At 40.4% G+C, this 12,595-nt stretch overlaps 1 protein-coding gene across 3 annotated transcripts in view; it reads left to right on the top strand.

Moving 5' to 3' along the window:
- CGA (glycoprotein hormones, alpha polypeptide) overlaps nucleotides 1–12,595 on the top strand; it is a 45,694-nt gene that overhangs the window by 24,009 nt on the left and 9,090 nt on the right. For all 3 annotated transcript variants that reach the window (XM_068231123.1, XM_068231126.1, XM_068231125.1), the window contains one exon: nucleotides 2,053–2,164. The gene's annotated coding sequence lies outside the window, so the exon portion shown is untranslated. The remainder of the gene's footprint in view (nucleotides 1–2,052; nucleotides 2,165–12,595) is intronic.

Here is a 12,595-nt window from a genome sequence, read left to right as displayed (position 1 = left end):
CCTTGATATTGTGGGAGAAGGCATAAAATTATTAGCTTACACCAATAATATTATAATTTCTAGAATCAATCAGGAGAGTATTATAAAAAAAAACTTTACCACATTCTGCAATAGTAAAAATGAATGAAAGGAAAACCCTTATTGTTGTTCTGGGCCGGGGGTGTACACAGGGCGCTGTGGAGAGAATAAAAGAATACTGTAAATTTTCATGGGTTGAATAATCCATTAAATATCTAGACATAAACCTCTGCAAATGAGATTTTAAAGCCAGTATGCAGGAAATTGTTAAAATGGTAAGTGCCCACTTGCTTCACCGCCAACACTTTAGGATTGGGTGGCTGAGATGTTGATATTTTTTAAGTTGGTGAGCTAGGAGATAGCAGAGGCGGGTCAACCGGCAGGGAGACGGAGGTAGGTCATAGTAATTTGCTTTATTTACATTCTAACATGCACCAGCGAGGTATGAATGTATGGTTTGTTTGCTGTGTAGTATCCTTTATTTTATGTTAAAAAACAAAAAAGCGAGTTTAGGGAAAAAAAAAAAGGAAATCTACTCTCCAGGCAAAGGCTGGGTCCACACTGCCATAAAAAAAGTTCTAGAACAAAAAACTTCCTTTTCACAACCAATAAAAAACAATCACAGATAGATTATACAATGTGCAGAGTAGCGATTCACTGCCATTCAGTAGCACACACACCGTGGATCGCAATAAAGTCTTAGGGTGTTCTCCCCAATTCTTAAAATGTCTCTAGGGCCAAATGGCCAAGCTATTGCGCTCAAAATATAAGCCTGTGTCAGTCAAAAATCAACATGTGCTGTAAAGAAACACAGATTTCAAATTCCTAATCTGCAGCCAGTTAAATCACTCTTTCTTCGCTTGTACTTTCAAAAAGTGCCAGACAGGAACAGTTAGGGGTCTCCCCCGACACAGAATGGCTCACTGTACAGTTGGACTCAGCGAGCCATAAAAAGCATTGAGGACACTTGTGGTGGTATAGCTCTGCATCCTGGATGAATGCGGAGATCAAAAGTTAGAAGGGTGAATAGCGGTGGTGGACATAACAAAATGGTAGTTAACATCTGACCAGCCGCCGGTGTAAGGCCTTAATTGCCCATAAGGCACCTGTAAACTCTATTTCTTCTAAGTATAATTGTTAAGATCAGAAACGGATGAGAGTAGTAATTTCTAATTCTCCTAGCAGATTCTATCACAGTTACTGTTTCTATGATAGCACAGATCTATGTCTCATACAAAATTGTGTTTTTCGAGGCAAGTGCTTAAAGCGGTTTAAAACTCTGACACAATATTCAACAAAAATGTGTTTTCCTACTTTTTATAACCCATACAATTATCATATTTGCTTTTGTGCACAAGTATTATAATTCATTTATAAATTATAACTTCCCAAAGTTCAGTTTATTTACTTTGAAAGCTGCTGGTGCATTTTATTCATAACTGTTGTAATTCTGTTTTAAATGCAGCCATCAGTGATTTCTGACCTGTGTTTCACTCCAGGACTCATTAGCATAAGTTTCTGCACAGCTAGATAATGTTTACTTAATTGTATCAAGTAAAGAATGCATACAGAAGATAAGCTAATCACCAGTTCGGATGCCACAGCCCCAGCAGGAGAAAAAGTCAGTCCTGTGATGTAACCCTTTAAATGCTGTTTTACTAAAAAAAAACACATTATGTTCGTATATTATATGCTGTAAATAATCTGTAAATAATCTTTTAGAGCAAAGAAGAAATACTGGGTTATATTCCACTTTAAATAGAGATCCTCTAAACCCATCAAAAGTGAAAAAGTTTCCAGGAAGAGAAGCATTTAAATATGCAGGCGGTCAGCTATAAAATCAGAAATTAGATCAGGGTTTTGGCTCATTTATGATAACTTGACACCGGTAATACGGCAAGAGGTACATCTAAAATTAATTTTAAAAAACATAGGACGATTAAGTGGATAGAAAAGTAATTACATCAAGAGCTTCTCTGTAGCCAGCAGACGCAGAGTTGATCCCTGACTTAGCTGCTAAATCCTGTATTACAGATGTGGGTGTTATAAAAGGACAAAGTGAAAAGTTGGTAACTACCAGAGACGCTCAGCCGGGCATCAAGAGAACATCATATCGCTCTGTCATCGTCTCTTCCATAGGATAAAGGTAATAGTCACTGTCCTATGCTTTTTTGTAGAATGCATACTAAATTGTTGGGCTTCAAAAATTATCCCAATTTTAGTGTCATCATTGAAGGGTATGTTGAATTAAGTTGTGGAATCTTTCACTACAGTATTATCTTTAGTTTTGTTGTAATTGGAGTTACCTTTTAATTGTTTTAAGCAGGCCTATAATGAAACTGTACTTTATGGACCAGATTAATTTTAGGATTGAATGAATCAGTTGCACATTGCCTCAGAAAATGTCCCCCTCCAAGCCCCAAGTGGAATACTAGTTATGGAGCAGTGATGCAGCTTCACTGTGACATGACATAAATTGGCTTGGATGGTCAACAGACAAAAAGCTCATCAGGTAAAGTCAGTTGTGGATAAGGCACTAAAGAAGATTTGATTATATCAAAGGTGATAATTTTTAGACAGATCATCTGAAAAATATATTTTGTACAAGGAGATGTAGTTTATTTGTTGACTGCAATGTGCACAGTACATTTTCACAGCTGCCTACTTATATGGCATATTATTATGTTTAGCTACATAATAAATATGATAAGTTGTTCTCTTTAGTTCAGGTAGTATCTTTGATTAACTATCCATCTGTTGGTTTCACACACAAAAAAATCAAAAAAATAACTGAAAAACAAAGATCAAATATAACAGTTTAACATTTAGTTCCACTGAGGGATACTTTTGTAAACAAATGCAATGGGAGAATTATTTTCAGAAAGACAACTCCATCCATTCCTTTTGTTTGCCTTCTATTCAAAATATAATGACATTTTTACTGTTGTCTTCTAAAGTTAAGAGCTGTGTGTCCATTGACACTATAAATCGCAAAACAGTTTTGCGCGGGTGATTTTAGGGCAATCAGTGTGGTAAAATCACTGCTCACACTTCTGCGATTCAGAGCGATTGCGATCAGCGCTTTATTAAGCACTGTACCGCGATCGCTCCAGAATCGCAGTAAAATGCTGTATGTCACGTGTTTTGTAATTGGCGCTAATTGCAAATCGCCCACGATTGCCGCCAATCGTGGCAGTGAGATCACTGCCATATACTTTCTATGCTTTAAAAAGCGCTAATCGCTCAAGTGCGAATGGGCCCTGAATATGGAGAATGCAGATAAATGTGATCTCCAAACATCTTTGTAACATATCTACCAATGAGAGAGATGGGCCCTTATTCAATTCACTTTATCTCTTGAGTTTTCCCCTAGGTGATATAATCACACTTCAATAAAATGCCTTTTCCTACCACCAGCAAACAAGAAATTACTCAAAATAATTTTGTCAGTATTTATTCACCTATTTTTTTGGTACTTTCTCAATTGCAGAGTGCTCAAAAGTTTATTTTAAACAGAAGATGAAAAATGATCTAATAGGAGAAAACTTAGGAGAAAAAGTGAATTGAATAAGGGGCATGGACACTTTTTAGTGGGCAGAAGACACTACCAACCACTTCTCCAGTTAAACCTTCATCACACCTCCACCCCAGTCAGGCACACCAAAGACAAATCACTTACCAAATGACTGTAGTCCTTACTTCCACAGATAATCTTCCTGTAGCAAATATATTTACACACAATACATTTTTTGTTTTATTTAATTACTATTGATAACTTGAAAAACTAACCAATATGTCACACCCATGTTTACTTTTTCCCCAATTACAGTGGCTGGCAAAAGTATTCAGCCCCCTTGAAGTTTTCCACATTTTGTCACATAACTGCCACAAACATGCATCAATTTTATTGGAATTGCACGTGAAAGACCAATACAAAGTGGTGTACACGTGATAAGTGGAACAAAAATCATACAAGATTCCAAACATTTTTTACAAATCAATAACTGCAAATTGGAGTGTGCGTAATTATTCTGCCCCCTGTGGTCTGAGTGCAGTCAGTTGCCCATAGACATTGCCTGATGAGTGCTAATGACTAAATAGAGTGCACCTGTGGGTAATCTAATGTCAGTACAAATACAGCTGTTCTGTGACGGCCTCAGAGGTTGTATAAGAGAATCTTGAAACAACACCATGAAGTCCAAAGAACACACCAGACAGGTCAGGGATAAAGTTATTGAGAAATTTAAAGCAGGCTTAGGCTACAAAAAGATTTCCAAAGCCTTGAACATACCACGGAGCACTGTTCAAGCGATCATTCAGAAATGGAAGGAGTATGGCACAACTGTAAACCTATCAAGACAAGGCCGTCCACCTAAACTCACAGGCCGAACAAGAAAAGCGCTGATCAGAAATGCAGTCAAGAGGCCCATGGTGACTCTGCATGAGCTGCAGAGATCTACAGCTCAGGTGGGGGAATCTGTCCATAGGATAACTATTAGTCGTGCACTGCACAAAGTTGGCCTTAATGGAAGAGTGGCAAGAAGAAAGCAATTGTGAACAGAAAAGCATAGGAAATCCCATTTTCAGTTTGCCACAAGCCATGTGGGGGACACAGCAAACACGTGGAAGAAGGTGCTCTGGTCAGATGAGACCAAAATGGAACTTTTTGGCCAAAATGCAAAACGCTATGTGTGGCGGTAAACTAACACTGCTCATCATTAAGAACACACCATCCCCATTGTCAAATATGGTGGTGGCAGCATCATGCTTTGGGGGTGCTTCTCTTCAGCAGAAACAGGGAAGCTGGTCAGAGTTGATGGGAAGATGTATGGAGCCAAATACAGGGCAATCTTGAAAGAAAACCTCTTGGAGTCAGGGACTGATCTAGGGGGGGGGGGGGGAGGCAAGCGGGTATCTTGCCCCCAGGCGCAGTTTGTTGAATTCTTAAAAAGGCGGCAAAATGAATGGCAGTTTAGGCGCCAAAACCTGACCTTTAGGCGCCAAAACCTGACCTTGCCCCAGGCGCAACTTGGTCTTGATCCGTCCCTGCTTGGAGTTTGCAAAAGACTTGAGACTGGGGCGGGGGTTCACTTTCCAGCAGGACAACGACCCTAAACCTAAAGCCAGAGCAACAATGGAATGGTTTAAAACAAAACATATCTATGTGTTAGAATGGCTCAGTCAAAGATCCATCCAGATCTAAATCCAATCGAGAATCTGTGGCAAGATCGTGAAAACTGCTGTTCACAAACGCTGTCCATCTAATCTGACTGAGCTTGAGTTGTTTTGCAAAGAAGAATGGGCAAGGATTTCAGTCTCTAGATGTGCAAAGCTGGTAGAGATATACCCTAAAAGACTGGCAGCTGTAATTGCAGCAAAAGGTGGTTCTACAAAGTATTGACTCAGGGGGCTGAATAATTACGCACACCCCACTTTGCAGTTATTGATTTGTAAAAAATGTTTGGAATCATGTATGATTTTCAATCCACTTCTCACATGTTCACCACTTTGTATTGGTCTTTTGCGTGGAATTTCAATAAAATTGATTCATGTTTGTGGCAGTAATATGACAAAATGTGGAAAACTTCAAGGGGGCCGAATACTTTTACAAGCCACTGTATGTGATTGAAAACTCTGGCGTCTATAAATCAAGAAATTTACAGTATTTCTTATACCATTACATTTTGTGAAAAATTGATCAGAAGTTTCCACCACAGCAGATAGAGTAAAGGAGAAGCCGGCACCATCTATTTCTTTTGCTCTTTTATTGCTTTAAAGCATAAATATATTCCAGCAACAAGTGCGACGTTTCAAGGCTACACGCCTCTTTATCAAGCTTAGCTGGGTATGACAATAACATAGCAAACATGCCAAGTATTTATACACATCATGGATGGCAGCAGCCAATAGCATTCAAACATACTCACACCAATCATAGTAGTCCTAAAGTCACGGACCTGATGGGAAACTTCATTGCTGCTCGCCTGATAGGACATAGTATCCTGGACCTCCCATCTGGTGTGTCCGTCATGGCCAACGGCTCGAAACCTCCTTTGTCCGCCCCTTGATGCACGGGAGCCACCTCCTCCGCATACTGCGGACCTGATGGGAGCCCTGCATGACGTCACGCAATGGGCGGCGCCGGATGGCGCCGCCGTAGCGTGCAGAGGCGGAAACAGTGGGGACGTCTTTGGCATAGGAGCGTGACGTCATGCAGGGCTCCCATCAGGTCCGCAGTATGCGGAGGAGGTGGCTCCCGTGCATCAAGGGGCGGACAAAGGAGGTTTCGAGCCGTTGGCCATGACGGACACACCAGATGGGAGGTCCAGGATACTATGTTCTATCAGGCGAGCAGCAGTGAAGTTTCCCATCAGGTCCGTGACTTTAGGACTACTATGATTGGTGTGAGTATGTTTGAATGCTATTGGCTGCTGCCATCCATGATGTGTATAAATACTTGGCATGTTTGCTATGTTATTGTCATACCCAGCTAAGCTTGATAAAGAGGCGTGTAGCCTTGAAACGTCGCACTTGTTGCTGGAATATATTTATGCTTTAAAGCAATAAAAGAGCAGAAGAAATAGATGGTGCCGGCTTCTCCTTTACTGTATTGCTGACTGATCCAGAGTGCTGCTGGGTCGCTGGCCGGGCACGTCGATTTGAAGCTACTAACGGAGAGTGCAGTCACACAATTACTATTGCACCACAGCAGATAGAAAAATATAGACAAAAAGCAGGAAATGTGAACATTTTATTGTATTGTGTGTGGCCAGACTAACGCTTCCTCCAGTAACTCCATGCGTGGGGTAAAGTAGATCTGTGACTACATGCTTTCTGTAGACTAGTAAAACAAAAAAGCTTTGAGGAAAAGAGGAAAGTTATTATTTTATAGAGAAGTCAGCAATGATCGATTTCTTAATTTCTCTACAAAACATCACGTTAATAGCTGGATTCTCACTTTGCAGAGCATTCTTCAGAATTTGTCTATATTTAAGTTTTATGACTAGGAAGTGGTTTCTTTTTCTTTATCCTTCTCAGTGAAACATACAAGTGAATCCTATACTTTTTTCATACACTAGGTGGCACCCAACCCTTTCTCATGATAAATATCCAAAGAATTTTTGACAGACTGGAAGTTTGTAATATTTCCAACTAGCTTATTTTTTTATCTGCATTAGGCTAGAACCACACTAGTGAAGGAGAGCCTCGCTAAAAAAAATAAATAAACGCATGGTGTATTATGTTATTACACATTAAACTGACTTTAGTGTGGTGTCAGTATGTTAATGTCCTATAGTGGAATTTACCATGTTGTCTCAGTGTAGGTCCAGGAAATATCTGGAAGACTATGCAAATATAATTGTAAACACTGTAATTTGTGTCTGTGTTCCCTGTTATTTTCCCTGGGAAATGTCAGTGTTTAACACCAGTATAAACCTATTACTAAACTCACTGGGTTTCTAAGCAATGTAGGTATAAAATAGTTCTGTGAAACCTTTACCCCTAAATAATATAAGAAAAAATACTCTATAACTTTATTAGTAAGCACTAGCTATCTATAAGTGTCCCATTTAAGTGACTGCAGATATAATGCAGATGATGCATGGACCAAGTATCATGAAGTTTTAGAGTAAGTTCTGAAAACAAATATCAGAGGAACACTACATTCTAAGGGCTCATTCACACCAGTGTGCTTCTGTCCGCTTTTTTTCAACAACATGTATCTGTAACATTGATGTGCTGAAAAAAGGAGACAGAAGCGCACAAGTGTGAATGAGGCCTAAAGCCTTATGAAAACTTAGACATTTGACATCTGAAGCTATTTTTGGCTGACAGTCTGATGTCTCTGCTGGCATTTTCTGTCTTCTGTGCTTGTTTTGGGTGACTACCAGTTGGACGTGGTGAAATGTTTTAGCTAATATCTTTGTCCCTTATTATTTTCCTTTACCACTTCACATGGCAGTCACATAGAAAACTACACTCCTTCCCTTAGCAACATGAAATAGACTGACTTGAAGGAAGTGCTTACAGAGTGTGGCTCAGTCAAATAATGCATAATCATGTTAACTTTGTGCACACTGAAACTCATACACATAATAGATTATTTTTTTTCCAGGCAGCAATAAAAGAGTTGCTGGTATTGTTCAAAGTGGGAAATCTCAGTTCACAAAAAACTTTAGTATTTTGCTTTGGTTGGCTAACCTTCTCATGATGGTTTTCTCTGAGTTGTCCCTACACTACATTACAATCAAGGAACCAGAGGTTGGGTTTATAGGAGTCATATTTAAAAAAAAACAAAAACATACAGTAGCCTATATTAATGTTGATAAAATTAGCAACATATCAATATATTGTAAAATACAGACACTGTATACTGTTAAGTTTGGTCAGTTATTATGTATAGAATCACAGCTGCAACAGTTAAAAACAGTTAAACTGTTAAAAAGTCTAGCTACATAAGAGGCACTATAACCAAGGATTGAGGCAGGGAACACACTTGACTGTTTTCATACACGTTTTCTGCAGAGAAAAACTGAAACTCATGCTAGTTCACACTTATGTGTTTTTCATGCGCAGAAAAAAACCTGACATTCTGCATCATGATTCTGCACGTTTTGTCAGTTTTTTGTATCAATTACATTAGCTGCTGTGAAAAAACATGCACATTTTCTTCATAGAAACACTCTTGGAGGATGATTCACTAAAAGCTTGATAACTGCTATCACAGCAGTTATCACGTAATCTGCCGCGCGCGACGCTTTGCACGCGCAAAGCATTACTCAGTGTGATCAACAGGGCCGATGCTTCCATAGAGGCAAAGAGGGCAATTGCCTGTAGTTCCACGCATCCATAGGGGCCCCCAAGTGTCCCCCTTTGCCTCAAAGCATATGGTTCATATGCCGGGATACCCCTGCGCACTCCCTGCGACTGCCGCCAGCCAGATCTCCCCCACTCGCTTGCTTCACCCCCGTGCGCTGCCCCACTGCAGTGGGAGAGAGACACACTCACCTCCCGAGCGATCCAGGCGGTACAGCTCCCTTCTGTCTGCTGCCCTGTAGTGATTGTCCTTCACTTCCTGCTACTTCGTGCAGGCACTAGAGCCCAAACAGATTAGCAGGAAGGGATGGACAATCACTACAGGGCAGACAGACGGGAGCCGTTTCACCTGGATCGTTCAGGAGGTGAGTGTGTCTCTCTCCCACTTACTTTATTACACTGCAGTGGGGCAGCGCGGTGGAGAAGCGAGGGGGGGGGGGTCTGGCTGGCAGGAGCAGCCGCGGGCGGGGGGGTGTTGGGGTATTGGTGTCGGAGGCCCCAGAATACTTTTGCCTCGGGGCCCCATTTTAGCTAGAACCGGCCCTGGTGATAAACGAAAGTTTGCGTGTGATCACGCGTGTGAAACAAGCGCATGATCACGCGCAAACCTTCATTTATCACGCGGAGTAATGCTTTGCGCACGCAAAGCTCCGTGTGCGACAGAACGCGTGATAACTGCTGTGATAGCAGTTATCACGCTTTAGTGAATAAACCTCTTGATGTGCAGAAAATGTATGCAGAAAAACGCACGCAGAAAACTCAAAGACAAGTATGTCCCCTGCCTGAACTTTATCCCAATCAGTAGCTGATGCCCCCTTTCCCATGAGAAATCTTTACCTTTTTTTGAATAGATCATCAGGTGGGTCTGTATGGCTGATAATGTGGCGAAACCTCTCCCACAGTGTGGTGTCAGGACCTAGGTCTTGACAGTTTCCTGTCTGTAAACTTTGTTTCATTATGGAAAATAATAGCTGTTTCCAACTGCTTAAGCAACCAGTATGTCCCTTTAAGCCTATCCTATATTTATTTATTTTTTCCCCTTTTCGCTAAAGTTCCTCTTTAAGTCAAAAGAAACATACACACATTATACTTGCTTCCTGTGTAGTCTTCTCATCAACCCCCTTCTCCTCTCCCGTGTCTTGTTTGTCCACTGTAATTAATGGAATTCTCCGTTCTCCATATTAACCACTAGCCACGTTTGCTGCAGTATATCTGCACCTTGCGGGAAGACTGTTCCTGTTCCAGGGACGTCGATACTAGTCTATTGATTTCAATGTACAGCGTGTGCCCAACCCCCCGCCCCTCTCCATTGCTGTGTATTAGTACACCGATCAGTGAATGGGAACACAGTTCCCATTCATCACTTTAACTGCCAGTGATCAATGACCACCGGCATCAATGAAATGCAGTGGTCATTGATAAAATGAAAGTTCTATTTACATGCATTACTTCCTGTTTGTATACAAACAGTATGCACAGTAAGATATAGTGGGTACACCTCTTGTGGCCAAATAGTAAAATTACACCTACATACACTTTTTACATAAAAATCCATACATATACCTTATTAAAATTAACCCTTTACCTCCCCCACTCACCCATAGTTACCAAAATAAAACATTTGCATACATATATATTAAAAAAATACATAAATAGTTAACATAGGGACTAAACTTTTTAATATGTACTGTACGTCTTGAGGGTATAATACTGTTATTTATTCAAATAGGGGCTTGTAATTAGTGAGGGATGCAAAACTGGAAAAAAAACACACCTCTATTTCCAAATAAACTATTTTTGTAATACTTTGTACTAGGGAAATGTTTTAAACATTGTAATCGTGACAAATGGGCAAATAAAATAGGTGGGCTTGAATTACAGTAGCATGTATTATTTTAAAACTATAATGGCTAAAAACTGAGACATGATTTTTTTTCATTTTTATTCCCATTAAAATACATTTAGCATAAAAGAATTCTTAGCAAAACATACTAACCAAAGAAAGCTTGATTGGTGGCGAAAAAGAACAAGATATACATCTTTTTGTTGTGATTAGTAGTGATAAAGTTATTGGTGAATGAACAGGAGGAGCGCTGAAAGGTAAAAATTGCTATGGTCCACAAGGTGAAAATTCCCTCAGTGGTGAAGTGGTTAAAAATGGTGATGACCCTGTAAAAGCTTCCGGGTCAGGACTCCATTATACTGTAATATTGACTATTGACTTTTCACTTGAGCCATGTTTATAGTCAGCTGGGACAAGTTGATACTGTCTTATTTGGCAGATCTATGTTTTACATGTAGAAAGTGCTAATTCCGGTATGCCTCAATCAACATACTAATGACTAACTTATATCACAATAGAGAAAAGCGCCACAATCTAGGTACCACCAAAAAAATCCTGTACATTTATCTGGAGCTGCTCCTTCTAAAACAAATACCAAATTCTTTAAAAAGAAGGTAGCGCTTACACAACCCTCATAAAAAGACTATATGAAACATAAAATTGTGACTACAATCATAAGTCCCAGTTCTAATGAATTTCTCCGTGATTCTGTGTACAAGATATGCCGTCTGCTGCGTTTTCAACTTGTGTTCCACCACCACACCATATGGAAACAGACTCACCAAATTGTAAGACCCAGGAAAGGCCTAATAACGCATCGGGACACTTAGGGCCGTCCCCCAACTCCACAGAACCTTCTGCCCGGACTCAGATGCAATCCTTATGTATACACCTTCTTGCTTCACAAGATATATCCTCAAAACGGAGAAAGCTCTCTCTAGTGTAAAACTGTAAAAACTTTATTTTACTTTAAAATACTATTGCACTCACAGTATGAAGACTTGATTCATAGGGCATAGAGGTTTTTATACGGGCTCTTCCCCGTTAAGTTGGGCTCCGGCTGCCTGTGTATGTTACCTCTGTGTCCGGTGTTCGTGTGCGCTACCTCCACTGCCTCAGATCAGGACGCCGCTCGGCTACCCCATGGGTGGACGTAATTCAGCTCTCACTTCCGTGCCCTTTTTTCAGCTCTCACTTCCGTAAGACTGGGACTTATGATTGTAGTTACTGCCTATGTGTCACGGAGAAATTCATTAGAACTGGGACTTATGATTGTAGTCACAATTTTATGTGTCATGTAGTCTTTTTAGGAGGGTTGTGTAAGCGCTACCTTCTTTTTAAAGAATACTAATGACTAACATACATTAAACCAGACAACAGATATAGGAGACATTACAACATTAAACAATGTTACACAGGGATATTATAGTGTTCAACAAGGGTACAGAAAATAGTGACTCATCTGCTTTATTTATCCCTACATTGTTACATCACTGAGTTCATATGCTGGGGGAGAAGAGCACAGGGGGGATTAGGGACCTAGCAAATAGGCTTACAATCTAAGGGGTAGGAGAAAGGGACACATAAGGAGGTGGGTTGTTAGTCCAAGTGAAGGAGTTAGAGCTATGAAGAAAGCAGTTAAACAATGGTGAACAGGTTTTTAAGGCCTGCGTGAATGAGTGAAAGGTGGGAGCAAGCCTGATGGAGGGAGGGAGCTCCACAGAGTGGCGGCTGCTTTAGAAAAGTCCTAGAACCTTGCAAGTGATGCAAGGGGTGGCATCTGTAGAGTTTTTGTGGTACAAAGAGAGCAGATTGCAGAGTGTCTTTGAATGCGATCAAAGATGTATGAAGGGAAGGTATTCTGGATGGATTTGTATGCATGGCGGAGCAGTGTACATTTAATTCTGAGGTTGGCAT

The sequence above is a fragment of the Hyperolius riggenbachi genome, chromosome 4 (assembly GCF_040937935.1).
Source record: "Hyperolius riggenbachi isolate aHypRig1 chromosome 4, aHypRig1.pri, whole genome shotgun sequence".
Lineage (NCBI taxonomy): Eukaryota > Metazoa > Chordata > Amphibia > Anura > Hyperoliidae > Hyperolius > Hyperolius riggenbachi.
The sequence above is the reverse complement of the archived record's forward strand: the minus strand, read 5'-3'. Positions and strand labels throughout refer to the sequence as shown.